We start from the raw sequence: 16,001 nt of genomic DNA, 5'->3' as shown, positions 1-16,001 counted from the left end.
AAGAATATTGCTTATAAGGGAACAAGCAAGAGCTGACTGACCACATATCCATAAAAGCTGGGAATGTTTTCTGTTTCCAGAAAGTGTTTCAATGCCTTTACTATTTTTACCAAAATAAAAAGAAACCAAAATAACCAACCAAAAAAAATTAAGAAAGAAAGAAAAAAGAAAAAGTGGGTTTGTCCCTGATTTTACAGTCCCCAAGTACAAGCTGAACATATGCACACTTCGGGGACTTTCCATAATCCAAACCATCCAGTTTCCACTTGCCTCAGAATGTGCTGATAAAAACAAACTCCCTTAACCAGACCCTGATCCCACAGGCTGACCTTACACACAAGCATCCCACTCTTTTGTCTCACCAAAGAGACAATGACCTGCTCACACAAGTAGGCTGACAAAGTAAAAAAGGAACAGCTGCATCTGCCCAGCCAGGGATTAACTGGCATTTCAGCCCTGTCTGTCCACTGAACAGCTTTCACATTACTAAGATTCACCACTTTAATGCCATTCACTCCAGTGAATTTTTAAGAAATGCTATACACAATTGGATAGACCTGTAAGAAAGGTTGTACCAGGTTGATTGGAGACTCTGTCCTACAGAAAATCCTGCACAGGATGTTTCACAACTGTATATCAGATATTGTCCCTTATCACTGCTGGCAGATTTCAAAAGAGAGACAAGTCCTGAAAACAGCAAACTCTTAAAAGTCTGGTAAAAAATCAATGCAGAGAAAAGAGACTATAATCAGAGTGTCAGGAAAAAAGCCCCCAAATGTGGACTGTGCCATTGTCTGTCTTATTTGGTCATACAGCACCAAAACAGCCTCTGAGTGGATGTAGCAGACAATGGCTATTGCCCTGTGTAGTATTCAATAAGGAGAACAGTGTGGAGTTGGATGTATCCAAGCAGAAGAGGATACACATCTAGTCATTATCCTATTTTCAAGCCACAAAGAGTTTGCATTTGTTTGCTTAACCATAATATATTTTTTCTATTAGCAAATGACTATGTATGTATGTTCACAAGTTCTCCACATCTGAGCAAAAATTCAAAGTAGAACCTCCTGCCTAGAATCAAGTATCAATTACCATCTCCTACAATAAATCTAACTGTAACAGAAATAATCTTACATACTGCACTGGACATTTACATATTGTCTAGCAAGCAAAAATAAGAGCTAATACATATACTCACCTATACCCCTTCATGTCTTTACTGTGACTAACACAAAAGTCTGATTTACAAGTACTTCATAAATTTGTGAAAACTAACATGGAAACTGTTCTGCAGCTCAGTGACCTGTTGGAACGAACTCAACACAAGTGCTGTGCACACAGTCCTTCCCAGCACAAGCCTGTGAGCCACCAAATGGGAAGGGAAAACAGCAAAACAACAGGCATGTTTTTGCATTTAATAACCAGAAACAGTTTGGACTATGCTATAGACTTTGCTATTCTCTACCCTGTTCACTGACTTTCTAAGAGCTACCATTTAAACACCTAGAATAACTTCTCATGAACTACTTAATCCAGTTCCCCAACCTGAAAGTCCCAACAGCTGCTGCTGTTTGAAGCATCCAGAACATTACTTGCCTATACTTTGTAAAAATGGCATTTGCTAGTAAAAGCAAAGCTTTTAAAGCTTAGGGGAAATAGCCTTGGGGTTTTCCCCTTCTGAGAGCTTAAAGTTTTATGAGTGAACCTAAAGGACTGCCAGACTCCTAAAGTGACAACACATTACAAAAAAATTTCCTATGTGTTTTGCAAATTTGAAGTCAGCCACATTTCACTACTGACATAAGGGTTTTTAATATCAGCTCTAATGAAATATAATTCTCCAATGACATAACTGTGAAGTACAGCATTTTCATTTCACTAGCTGGCAGAGAGGTTTTGGCCTTATTATTATTATTATTTCTTATGTAGAGCCAAAAGTGTTCTAGGCCCTGCACAGACATGCCTGAAGACAAAACCTTTTCCTTGTATCTGCTGTAAACACAGAGACTGCAGCATATTCAGCTTTACAGAACAGGTCACGCATTTTCACACAACTGCTATGGCCAAGTCATATGGTAGGACACAGAAATAAGACAAAAATGTAAGAAATAGTTTGCTTTCATCTTCTCTACAGTTTCACTTTCACTAAATCTCTGTGGGTAGGATTGGATAGTTTCTGGTTTGGGAGAATGACACTGTTAATTGGAAAAAATCCTACAGTCAATGAAGAAATTCCAGCCATCATCATAAAAGCCTGAGGGGAGGGGGGCACAAGCTGAGGGTTAAAATGATAGTCTTATTTTTAAATCTGGTTCTTCCTGAGGTCACAATTCCTCTGCTGCACGAGAGAGGTGTTTATGTTAGAATTGATACGTGCACAGTTCACAACAGTTTCACCACAGACCAATAAAAATTAAAAAGCTCCTGTTTGCAAATGATTGCACTGAGAAGAGCTCTGCCTTCCCTAGACCCTGAACACCCAAGAAACAGGGATGACAGAAAAAGCTACCCTTATCCCATCAGGGCCTACACCCCCTGATGAACGAGATGAAATCCAAGCATGGAAGACAGCAAGTCAGAAAGAGAGACTTGTCTACTCCAAAGCCCCTGAATAGTTGGTAGGAGTATTTGACATGGCCACTTTGTTCTGAATTTGTCTGGGAACAAGCATAAACAGTAACAATGCTGTACTCACCCCTTCACCTACAGATCCTGCTCAATGCATGTCTCTTCAGGTCTCCATGGTGTTACTTGGGACAGAAATTGCCTCAGTTTGGCTGTTGCCTGCATGCTGTGCTTTGGGATGGAGCAGCAACCTGGTATCACCAAGTGCTAGGGGATACTGACCCTCCAGGGACACCTCCACACACAGATCCAGCTCCAGCTAAAGAAAAAATTTGAAAGGGGTATCTCATGGCATAGTTCACAGTAACAAGTCTAGGCCTGACCTGCTAAAACACACACAGAAGGGATGAGCCATACTGACAGGTACAAAGGGGACACTGCTGTGGCAACATCTCCTAGTGGCTGTCATGAGTGGGAGGTGACAGGACACAGTCTCTTTGCCACAGGGTTGAGCACACTCAGCTTGAAAAAGAATAGAAATTCAGTACATTAAATTGAAAGGTGGAGAGAAAAGCCTCCAAAAACATACAGGGCAGGTGGCTGGTGAGAGTTAACAATAAGGTTCATTTGTGGGGTTCATTTCCCAGCTTCTTGTGTAAGTCTTGAGATAACACTTTGTTAGATTCATAAAACACAAATGCACTAGATCAGCAACAATTTCCCCTTTGGACTGGAACTCTAATCAGGGTATCTTGGTACCCTTGCCCTCCTTTTGCATTTTTCTGAAATCCCAAAGCACATTTTAATGGGGGTTTGCAGACCCTGAACTGCAGCCTGAACATGGTTTGAACTCTCAGTGAACCACTGACAGCTGCACATAACTTCCATTTGGGGCTACAGCAGAAGCTGAAAAGAAATCATGTTTGATTTTTCTACTTTGGGGGGCAAGTAAGGAGAACAGTCCACATAATGCATTATGGTGCAGCTTGCAGTGCTGGTGGCTGTCTCTTTTGGTGCCTCAGCTCATTTCTGTAAAGACAGCTATGCAGGATGAAGTAAGTGTTATCCTTCAGCTTCTCTAGACTGCTGACAAACATTACACTGGTCTCCAATGCTGATGGAACACAGAAGAGAAAACACAGAGCATGACTTCCCAAAAACGGGCAAAAACTTTGGTCCTCTCTGGAGGACACTCTGGGAAGAGGCAGAGGATAAATGGGGTCAGAACAGCCTTTCCCAGCTCCATGCAACCAAGCACAAATCAACAGCAACAGAGGTGTTACCTCTGAGGGGCTGTGTGAAGCTTGCAGCAGACAACAGCACAATAGGGGAAAAACTGCAATGCATATCTGCTCTGCACTGCCAAGAGATCAGAGTCAGGACTAGCACACTTGCTGGAAGCTTGGCCTCAGAAGGGAGAGAATCAAAACCATGGAAGGGTGGCAGGGTTTGTCCCACTGTAAATGCTGGCATTTATAATGGAGAACAAAGTGTCACCAGATGCCTGTTGCAGACACTCATAGTTTGCTTTTCACAATGTCATGTAATAATACTTTGTACTAAGATTTCATACAGTAGTAGCTCTTTCATTTAAGTAATAACACTTTCTGCTTGTAGGAAATGGTCTCCTTTGACCATACCAAATAAGCTATTGTCCCATCAATCATTTTGCCATAATCAGGTACCAACATTTGTTTTAAGGCACTCCCATTTCTTAAAGAGCTTTCACCTCTTTATTAAAGGACAATGCAAGCCTAAAACCAACAGAATACTCTTCCCCAAAGACAACATCCCTTTCCTCAAGCACTGAAGCAAGAAATGGCCTAGGAAGGAGAAAAAAATAATGAAATAGTTACAAAAATTATCTAAAGCCTCTGTCTATGAACTCAAAAAATGCTATTTTTCACACAGTTCTAGAGTCCTACTATATAAAGTTATGCTAAAGCAGTATTAAATCCTCTACATCTTCCACCCACACAAACAAAGCAGTCCCCTCCTATCCCTCCACAGCTTCCAGCCTCAAATATCCTGGCGTAAAATGATCAGACAAAATAGGTGACTTATGTTTTTATTGGTTCCTCCAGACTATGACGACATTTCCTAAAACACTGAGCCAGGAAACTATTAATGTCTCTGAAAAAGTGGAAAGGGTCAGGCTATTTTAAAGGATGTGTTTGCTAAGAGGCCTTTGTTATAGATGTATAGGCCACTTAGTATTTGATTAATAATAACAAAAGTATTTCTCATTCCCGTAACATTTCTAGCTTGAAGGTATATCGTGAATGTATTTGTTACATTGTGTTACAAATATGTTCTTGTTTTTCTTGTGTTATGAAAGCATTACCCCTTTTCACCTTTCTGAGAAATAAAATAAGCAGGTTAATAAGCTTGCCTAAGATTTTGTAAAGTATTAATATCCATTCCAAGATCAGAATTTCCCACAGATCCGTATGTGCTCCTAATCACAGGCTTTTTTTGGAGAGAGAAATGAAAACGGTCTCAGCTTATCACCATTACAATAATGAAAGACCTGGAAGATTTTCTAGATTTATCTCAGCTGTGTTGGCCTGCACTTGGCAGCACAAGTCAGGTCAGGTACTTGCAGGTGGGGTCAGAGATCCCTTTAAAAAACTCTCTGTGTGTGTTATATATAAGCACTAAACCAGAGATACCAGTACTCTAACAGGAGCATAGCACAATGCAGCACAGAGAGATCCCACAGAGATTCCTCAAAGCTTTCTAGTTTTCTAGCACATACTTCATGTATATAGCTCTTCATCTTGGCTGCTTTGTCAGTAGGTCTGAGAAATGTCAAGGGGGACACAACAGAGTTGCACAAAAGCCTCAGAAGTAAAAATGCTCCAAAGACATCACCACTTCTTTTATGGCCACACAATCTCACCCAGAAACCCAGTTCTGATCCTGGCTGCACAAGAGTACGTGTGAAGGTCAGCTCCCTAATGCAGGAGTGCAAAGCAGATAGCACCACGTGTTTCACATAGGAGGGCACTGAGGCATCCTAAAAGAAGTACAAGTCACTCTGGTTTTACTGACTAAGGAACTTCACTCTTCTGTCATGTCTCAAACAATCACAGGGGGTGAGATGACAAACGCTGCAGGTAAAAATCCCACTATTTCACAGTGCCACCTCCTGGGCAAGCACGACTGGAAAAACACCCTCATGTGTCCCTTCTCTACTGCAGCATCCAACGTTTTAGTGTCACCTCCCAAGCTCTGGCAGGCCAGGCATTACCTCTGTTCTCAGAAGGCAGGCCATGAATGCACAGAAAGAAGAGCAGATTGTTTACAGCTCTCCCCGTGAAACGTGAACTGCAGCAATCCCACTCTTGAGTGAGGCTGTATCTGCATAGGCAAGCACCACACAAACCCACAGGATTAAGCTCACTCTGGGTTGCTGGCTAATCACAAATTAGCAATCAGGGCTTCCTTTCAACATCCAAACAGGAAATGGGAGTGGAGGAAGTGAAAGCTCAATAATTTCTTGCATGTTAACTAGTTAAATGAGCCACTCCAATAAAAAAGCTTTACTAAGTGAACTTAAACCTAGCACACAGTCTGTCCCAAAATGGCAAGCATTTATTTTTAAAACCAAGCTGTGAATTTTGGAAAGACAATGGATGCAGACATTTAAATCAGCAAAATTTAATTTCCAGGATAAGAGGACATCAAGCAGTGATCTGGAGGATCCTAGTTTATTGTAATCACTAGTGTTGAGCCTATAACCCCCAAACCCAAGGTGGTAATCCTGGCATCTCTCTTGAAATTTAGTGAGAAAACAGGATTAGAAGGGAAACATTTTACTTTTCACAGACTGTTAAGTCCATAATGGCCTCTGACAAAGGAGCAAGAAAATCAGCCCTAATATTAGCTCAATTTCTTTCCACTATCTTTTAGGGGTACTGTACTCTTTGGCTGTGCACACCCCATAATATTTACTTGGCCACAAACAGTTAAGTGTCAGGAAAGCTGGGAAATAAAGTCCCTGTAAGACTGAGAACCCTAAAATACCTAAAGAAGCACAGGACTTCCAGGCCTCCATGTCAAGCACAGCAAGGAACATCTCTCCATCTTTAGGTTAAGAGATCACAGCCCCTGGCAACTGGGAAAAGCCTGGCCCATAACACACTCCTAATTTGGTGCTATCTTCACAGCAGGAGGAGGAAAAACAATTTTGTTCAAGTGTTGAGCAATTCTCAAGAGTTCAAGGCAGATGAAAGGCCAGTTTCTCGGTTGCCTGAAGATATTAAGACAGATTAGGGACAAAAGTAAGATGACTTAAATGGGTGGATGTAGACTGAAGTCTTGAGGGAACAAAACTGCAAGGTAGAATTCCTTGTTTTTTATAGATGTACCCAATTAAAAAGAAAAATCTCTTGGAAGAACTCTGCAATATAGACAGAGATTATTTCAGTAGGCTGTATGAAGAACAGAACAGAAGCAAAGGAATTTGGAAAAGAAGCCCTGCTGTCAATATAACCACTACACAATCTCATTATCTCCCAGAGATGCAAGCAAGAACAGACATATAACACAGATAGTTACCATGGCCCACAATAAACTGGCTACAATAAATAAGGACCTAAAACTGTGTGGGTGCATGGTCTGCATTATGGAGTGTGAAAGTAAGTTTTTTCCCTACTTTCAGCGGTACAGACATGGGCACTCCTAGTTCTAAGGCAGCATTTACCATGAAATACTGCCAGCCACAAGCTGCCTCAATGTACTTGCTACACTGTGCACATAGCTGGAAATGCAGACCTTGCTGTGGACTCTCATATTGTTCTGAGCAATAAAAAAGGGGAAAAGTCTGTTGTACATGAACATCTGAATTTCCATCCTGGATCCTTCAGACTGCTTTCACAGTCGGCATTCCCTGTTTCCAAGGTGACAGGAGGCAGAGCAGATATTTAATCAGCCTTGGTTTTAGACCATCCATTTGCAAAAACTCTCCAGAAGAGTTTTGAAAGCTGGAAAGCAAGAAGTCTGTAAGGCTGCTGGGTTTGGTGTTTGGGTTTTTGTTTTGTAAGACACAAACATTGGTAGGTACTACATCTGTCACTGGCAACACCGATAACCACTTCTACAGTACTCGTACTGTGACCTGGCACTCCAATACCTGTGTCCAAGAATTTATTTCTGTGGTTTATTTATTTATTTATTCCACTTCTTTTTTAGGATGTTTGCATCCAGGGCAGCAATGCCACTTCCTACTACATGATAAAGACCATGAGGACTTTGCAGGACTGCCACCTGCGCCATTGCCAAAATGACGGCATCTGCCAGAACATTCAGGTTTCCAGCCTGTGATGCTCCAGCAGGTTAGCTGATGTTCACTTAACTTCTGTAGTACCACATGGTTTTCCTTAAGCCAGACTTCCAATTTTCCTTCTCTCTACTTCCAGTGAGAGAGGTAAGAGTTTCCAGACAAGGTTTCTCTGGTAAGGAGTGCTGATGAACTCATACCTGTTTAACAGCTGTCACTCTATCAAAAATCCACTGTCAAAAAATGGAGGAGGAATATGCTTGACAATGTGAGAGACAACTATGATCTGTGTCCTCCTTGCTCTACATTCATGTAAAATCCAAGGCTCACATGTGCCATTCACTTGAGTGTCTAAAGGAAGGTGTGACCAGTTTCTCTGGATCAAACACTAGGTAGCTGTTAAATAATATTAAGAATGATTTCACCATGAGATGCTTGTACTGGATCTCACCCAAAACCTTTATATATTACATATACTACTGTTTTGCTGCAAATGTGGTCTCAAAGCAAAGTAAGAACTTTGATGAATATATGCATGAGATCATCCAGAGGAGGAGACTGCATGTTTACAGAGGTGTGGAAACACTTGACAAAATAGATTATATTTTTCAGTCTGTATTCCAAAAAAAAAGGTTTTCTTGGACAATGAACTCAGGAGTTTCCTGAATTTTGTTCATGGAGGGCAACATAATGGGTGGGACATCTGGCTAGGTGCTGCATGATCAAAAAAAAAAAAAAAAAAAAGAAAAAGAATCAGTAGGACAGTGCAGAAAAGCCACAATTTGAAAATTTTCCTGAGGGTCACATACTTAGCATCTTTCAGGTTAGTCTCTGGGAACCCCTGACTCAGATGTTGAATTCTTGTGAGGAATATGACTGATCCTTGTGTGGAGTCTTCCTCCTCAAAGACATATTTCCAAAGGTTTTCTTGTTTTGTGATGACTACTGGGCTCTGTGTTACACAAACAGAAGAATGACAAGGCAAGAGCAGACATGCTAACGTTTCAATTTATATGGTAGCTGTAAATGCTTGTATAAGCTCAAAACAAGTGATAGTCTTACTGAAGAGGCCTCCAGCTCTAGAAGAAGCTCATATATTTAGGTGGTGGTGGAAGGGAAGGGGCTCTCATTGCTTAAATCTTCAGTAGACTTTTAAAGTTTATTTTCATAGTCTAAAGGCTTGGGAAAGTAATGATAATTTGTCATATTCTTTAGAATACCACTGTCATTGTGGTCTTGTTATTTGCATGATTTGGTTCCTCTGTACCACAAACATACAAAAACTGGAAATATTTCTGCAATTGAGAGACTGCCTACAGAGGGAAGAGGAATAGCTGTGGAGATGACTGCTATAAAGATTATCAGCATCCATTTACACCTCTTCAAGTGCAAGTGACAACTGTAAACTGTACCTAAGATTTGAGCACACAACTGTGCCAGTTAATAGTTCACTCATGGAAAAAGATAAAGAAGACTTTTGGTTTGCAGGTGCTGTCCTGCACTGAAATTTTCTGTGCATATTTTCAAAGGCCTCTCATTCCCAGTTGCACACAGATTTACAAAATAAGAGATGTTAGCAACTTGTTCTCCAGTTTGCAGGGATGGCTGAAGCTCACTTAACTTCTGGTAAATTAATGGAGAACATCTACCTTAATCCTTTGGTACACAAGCAGGTGTAATGGAGAATTCCCTTCTGCCAAAAGAAACTACCTGAGGAACAAACTAGGAGTCTTTCTCAGCAAACTTTCTGACTTTTAATTTAGATGTTATGAGGGGGAAAGCCACCAGTGAAATGGAGAAGCAAACAGATAAAAATCTCTGGAATGTCCTCTCTGCTCAGAGCTCAGGAAAACTCAATTATGCAGGGAGACCTGGCGTGAGCCCCACACTCCCCCAAGACGCAAGGGACTCCTTGAGGGTGTGAGAGCTGCAGTCCCAACCAAAATTTTTCTTTTGTCTCTATGAATCTGGCAGACCTGACAATGAACTTCTCAACTTCTGGGCAGGGAGAGCACGTGTTGGGTCACGCACTCGTGTCACGCTGGATCACGGGTACTGCCTGTGGCTGGAGGACTGCGTGACAACAAGAAAAGTGCTCTGGCATGGCTGGAGCACCCTTGCTCCAAGGCCTCCTGTCAGTAGCAGGCATGACTGACTGGCAGAGATCTGCCTTAACTAAGTAAACTCCATTTTTCACCTCATCCCACAGGACAGGTGTGGCTGGTTGGGAAATCAAGGCTCACAACCCTGCCTCTGTACAGGGAGGAGGAAGCCCAGGTGCCTCTGTTGCAAACTGGGCACGGTCCAGGTTAAGCTGTGGGGTAATGTGAGGTCAAAGCCTGGTGTGATGATGGTCTGATGTTCACTGCAGGCACTGTGCCAGGAATGGTCAGTGAGTCACACAGCTCTCAGGAAGGTGCCTGGGCCATGTGAAATAGAGACTCAAGAAACACCACTTGCTTTTAGCTGAAGATCAGACAGTGAGGACATAAGGCAAAGTCACACAGCTGCTGTGGAAAGAAAGGCTATGCCAGGCAGCAGGTCTTCTAGGAGACAGCCAGCCAAGGAGCCTGCATGTGACCCGTGGTCTGTTTAAGAAATACAGCCTCGTTTTCTTCAGTTTTTATCTCATTCTGATCATGGGTTAAGCAAGGCACTCAGCCTATTGTTCTTGCTACGGGATAAGTAACTAGCTACATGTAAACAAAGCAATTAAGCTCCATAAGGAACTGTTTGCCCTTCAAAGCCCAACTAAACATTGCATTTTGTTTTGGGAATCCAAATATGGTAAATTTCTGACAGTTAGCTATGACCATGGGATTGTTTCCTGCACAGAAAGGGCTCCTGGAACATGCGCATACTGAAAAATCACCTTTCCTTCTCTTTACCCTGACAATAACCATCTAAAGACCCTGCTGTGCTCACTGCTAGCTGTCTTTTGCTGAGTATCACCTTAGCATAACTAATTAATGATAATTTATGATAATTTTTATCAGAATTTATGATAAGAATAGAGAGAGAAGCTTCTTAGGCTGGCATAGCTTGTTCTAAAACCCAGCTCTTCAGCTGTAAAACCACCAGGCTCCATCAGCATCCCTCCAGGATAACAACTCTCAGTTGTTAACTCCTTAATGTATTTGGTAGTCAGACAACTCAGTAGGGAGCAGCGCAGCACAGAAATACACACCAACTCATTTTTTTCTTATTAGCTGTACTCCTGTTGTACCTAAAAGCCCTAATCAACATCAGACTGTCAACTTGCTGAACAGAACAGCAAGAAGAAAGAAGGAACGGCAGAAGAAGACAGAATCCCATCCCAAATGTTTTCAAGACCAGAAGAATGGATACTTTAAACCCAACACACACATCCAAATCAAAAAACCCCGACTCTCCCACTGCTACTATGTGTACATGTTCAGCTTTGTAGGCTGAACTTATATATTCATAGAATGTAGTAACATAGCATAGACAAGGTAAAAAAAGAACCACCAAAATAAAACTAGAAAGGAAACATTACTAAATCCATTTGGGACTATTAAAAGCAAAAGTAAAAATGCATTCTGGCATAGCACCCATTATAAAGCTCACTTTTATATTTCAAATGAGCAGTTTGTTCATTTGCAAAGATTTAACAGATATCTCCAGTTACACACCTGCACTGAAGCTCTCTGCTGTGTCTGTCACTGTGGGACAGAAGCACCTGAGCTGAAGCAGGCACAGGGCTGAGGGAGAAAAGCCCTGTGTCAGAGAGGTCCCAGCACACCAAGGGGAAGGACACAGCCTGGAAGGTGATGGCAGCTTTCTGTTCACAAAGTTCCCACTGGAAATCTGAGAGTTAAAACCATAGCCATGGATCTTCTTATACCCATTAGTCACGCTCTCCCAACAAATTCTGCTATGTGGTATCTCTGCTTACACTGCCTCAGAAACATCCCAACCTCCTGATGAAGTTACTAGATAAATTGTGAGTTTTGAAATACAGATAGACAAAGGTTAAGAAAACAAACTGTCTTACTATTTACTGTGGTGCTGCAACAGGCACGTCTCCACCTCTGAAGAAGGGTGAAAAACACCATTTTGTGCAACAGAATGGCAAGGACAACTGCTGGGAGGCTGAAATGGCCTGTTATGGTGGTGTTATCCAACTGACATGTAGCTGTGGGAGAATGGGACACAGGCTGTGCAGGTGCTCTTTCCAGTATATTAACAGAAGCAGCACAACTTACATAAAGGAAAAAAAAAAAGGATACCAAAATACTTTAATTTAACTGATTTTATAAATTCTGAGTACCAAAATGGGAGGCAGGAGCAGGATGAAAAAGATAAAAATAGCCTTAAATTTCTTCCTGAGATTCACCCACACTCATCAATACTACTGGCTATCAGATTTTCACAATTTACCTTCTCTATTCCTTGCAAATACTTACAGGCACACCTTCAAAACTGCCCATGTAGTCACAGTCATTACTTGCAACAGGAATATGCAAAAAACATTAAATGGAGGCTCTCTAAGCATCCTATGTAGGAGGCAACAGTGCCAGGAACACATGGAAAAACATTCAAGTGTTTCTAAATCAAAAGTCCACACCAAGTTCTGTCCCTCAGGTTTCTACTTTTTTGCCTACTGAAGGGAATCCTTCATTCAGGAGACAATAAAGACCTAAAGTTGCTTCTTGAGATATACCTTAGGGTGGGATACATTGGGAAGGGATGCAGGCCTAGGGTAGAGCTTCTTTGGAGGCACATAGGGACCTGGAGAGTTTGGGACTTATCCAATGGAAAAATCAAGTTAACCAGAAGAGGCAGAAAGCTGTGAATTGCTGGACTCCAAAGCCAGGGGTGAGGGGGCTAGCCCTGGGACAGACTGTAGGACAGTTGTTGGTTCCTAGTCAGTGAAACTGGTGTCTAGGGAAAAAGCCAATTCTTCTTACAGCCAACACAGAAACAAGATATGAGGTCTGCAGCTTTCTTATAACAGTGTAATTGCAGTATAGGAATTCTGATTGTGAAGGACTTGAAACTGGGAAGAAAAAGGAAAGCTGCTTCTACATCTATGTAGTCACTAGGTATGCCAAAGCTCAAGCTTTCATCAAATGGACACAGCTACTTTCAGCAGGTTCTACTTGTCCTTTGGACAGTTCAGCATCCATCCTTTCCAATACAACATTTCAGAGGAAAATATTGCAGGCGTGCAGGTCAAGATGTACTCTTCAAAATCTACAGAGTACTACAAGCATTACGTTTACCCTTATTCCTTACTTAAACATGGTGTTTCTCTGCCTCCTCTAACCTCTGCACCTTATTTTATTCTTGGCCCCATTAACTGTATGCTTGGCTCTTTCTGTTCTGCTTTCATGCTCTCTGGTTTTTTTTTCTTTTCACTAAAACAGCCTTTCCTTCTTGCATGCTATTTCTGCAGAACTAAAAATCATACATTAATCTGATTTCACATGTGTAGCACAGTTGCTTTTACTTTTGTATTCCCCACATTTTTCCTTCCATTAATACTGCCCACAAGCCCTCTGGAACAAGGCCTGTTCAAATTTGAACTGTGTCTAAGCAAAGCAGCTTCCAGAAGATCTTGACTGGCCCCTCAGTATGCCCTGGACAATGGCACATAACAACACTGGCTGTTGGCTCCTTACACAGCCACCACCCTAGTCCACCTTAGGATTTGAAATTTAGGCCAACACATTAATACTGTGTCATCCCCCAGTACAGTACCTGAGGCAATTTTCTTCAAGGTCACTTTGCCAACAACTCTTAAGATGGTTGAAGAGCTCTACCTCAGAACCCAGGCAACAAAAAACCCTGCTGCATCAGGGAAAACTTCCATGGTACAGAGCAAAAGGCCTCTACCTTCCCTCCCTAAGAAGCATAAGGCACAGTGCCTACCCTGGCCTTGCCTCTGCAGGTCAGAGGGCTTGGGAAGCACTTGCATCCCATAGTGTGGAGCATGGCAGTAAAACCCAGAAAGATCATTCAAACAAGGTAGGACCTGGGCATCCCATTTCTCATGGCACCATCCTCAAAATATACAACTGTTACCAAATATTACACTATAAATTTCCCACTGAACCCAAAATGCTCTTGACAAATATCCAAAAGAAAAAGAATAAAAATATTTATATCTTTAAATATGCTGACTGGGTAAACAAGATTGTAGCTGGGCTTCTGTTATGTCCTGTTTCCCCATGTGCAGGCTGAAGCAGACATAAATGGGCTGCACTCATGGCCCATGGGCTGTCCTTCCCACCCCTCTGCCTGGCAGGAGCAGAGCAAGGCCTGATCACAAGGATGGGTGCCTGCTGATGCTTAGAAGGTGATGACCCTTGAGCACTCTGCAGATGCTGAGCTTCTCAGCCAGCTGAAATAAATAATTTCCACACTGTGTGAACACCATGCATGGCTACAGGTACATCTGTCAACTTTTCTTCAGGTCCTGAGTGTCTGATGGACCCTGTTTGTAGTTACAGAATAATGCCTTTCTGCATCCTCCAGAAGTTATGATCCTTCAGAATTTTTTGTGGGGTCAATTTACTCTCAGATAATTATCTAAAATTTAAATGAAAAAGAAAATCATGACCAAAAATGGTCCTCTCCAGCTCTCACTGCACACATTTTGAAGTCCATCTGTCCATTCCATTGCCACCAGTCACCTTTCCCTTCACAATGCCTGTGTGCTATAATTCATTGTGTCATTAATGTGACAAACCTAATCATCCATTGCATTAATACTTATTACATTATGTTGCTTTTGGCCAAAACTATCATTCATACATAGAGGCATGTGCCTTTTATAACTCAACATCTTTGGAACATATTAGTTTTTCAGTGTACTTTTTATACTGAAAAAGATTTTAAGCCTTCATATATCCTACCTACCTGTAGTAACAGCCTTCAAAACTCTTCAAGATGACAACTGAAAATCTGTAACCTGTAAAGAGCTTGCAACATTTCAATCCCATGCAGAAAGTAACTTCTATGCTTTAATGCTGGTAAGCAAACACAGGAAATAAACATCCAAATAAAGATATCTGAGGGACTTTTTCAGTTAGCACCTTAAAAAATACAATGTTTTAATGTAAGTAGAATTCAAATAGTTAAAAATAATTTTATGCCTGAAGTTGAGTACAGGAGCTACATTTCAGGTAAGCACCTGAATTCCTGACTTATCCTAGACTGAAGGTCTGACACATCCATTCAGCAGGTCTGATTTCCAATGACATCTTTGTATTTCCAGCCCAAGTATATACTGATACATAACACTAGAGTAAAGAGGGAAAATCCTTTTCAAAGCTTCTAACATCTGAAGTGTTTCTGAAATATGGATTTGCTACTCTAGTCAGAGCACCTCAGATGCACTTATTCTGCAAATTTCTTTTATAAACCACACCAATAAGAGGAGACAACTTGTAATCTATTGAACTGTCAGTAAAAGAACCAACAATAAAAATCAGTCAAGTGCTACTGTCTACTCAGTTTTTCTGGTTAATTCTGGTGGTTTTATCATCACTGTGTTTTCTCTCCTTCCTCAGTGCCTGAGAGAACAAGCCCATAAAGTATTTGCCTATTTAGCCAGGCAAACACAGCAATGGCAGAGAATATGCTTGGACATTGTCTGAACTATTATAGAGAGAAAAAATGGATTCTTTTTCTCTTGAGTAGTCACAGTCATTACTTGTAACAGAAATATGCAAAAAACATTAAAGTGGATGTATGAACTCTTACTTGATGATATGCTGTAGTCCATTTCATCTGAGGAAGTGCTGTTACAGGGAATACTAGTGAGAGCATTTTGATATGGGCCACAGAACTGGCTAATACCAGTTTCACTGCTCAGTGTAGCATATTTTTCCTATTATGTAATGCTTATTGGAGGTATTATAATGATACATAGCTGAAAGCCATCAGTAAAAGCTTTCACAAGGGACCATGCAGAGAAAACTGATACAACGATAAAGAGACAGCACTTGATTGTTTTTCCTTATATTCTTTTGTACCTTTTGGTGGCTGTTAAATCAGTATGTTCTGATCAGATCTCTTAACCTCACCTGCCACCTTTATGATACCATTTGTCAGACCAAATTTAGAAAACAGCTGCTGGGAGAAGGCTGCTGTCTCATCACTTGTGGAAGGTCACTAAATAGGA

General features: G+C 41.3%; 2 protein-coding genes across 3 annotated transcripts in view; one reads left to right on the top strand and one right to left on the bottom strand.

Moving 5' to 3' along the window:
- The window catches only part of CMSS1 (cms1 ribosomal small subunit homolog), a 226,547-nt gene that overhangs the window by 67,638 nt on the left and 142,908 nt on the right, over positions 1-16,001 (bottom strand). The gene's annotated exons all lie outside the window — the stretch shown is intronic.
- Positions 1-16,001, top strand: part of FILIP1L (filamin A interacting protein 1 like) — a 191,591-nt gene that overhangs the window by 34,506 nt on the left and 141,084 nt on the right. The window contains exon 3 of the mRNA XM_077174436.1: positions 7,762-7,904. The gene's annotated coding sequence lies outside the window, so the exon portion shown is untranslated. The remainder of the gene's footprint in view (positions 1-7,761; positions 7,905-16,001) is intronic.

This window comes from Agelaius phoeniceus, chromosome 2, assembly GCF_051311805.1.
Source record: "Agelaius phoeniceus isolate bAgePho1 chromosome 2, bAgePho1.hap1, whole genome shotgun sequence".
In the NCBI taxonomy this organism is placed as follows: Eukaryota; Metazoa; Chordata; class Aves; order Passeriformes; family Icteridae; genus Agelaius; species Agelaius phoeniceus.
Note: the sequence above shows the minus strand (reverse complement) of the source record. Positions and strands in the feature narration are given on the sequence as shown.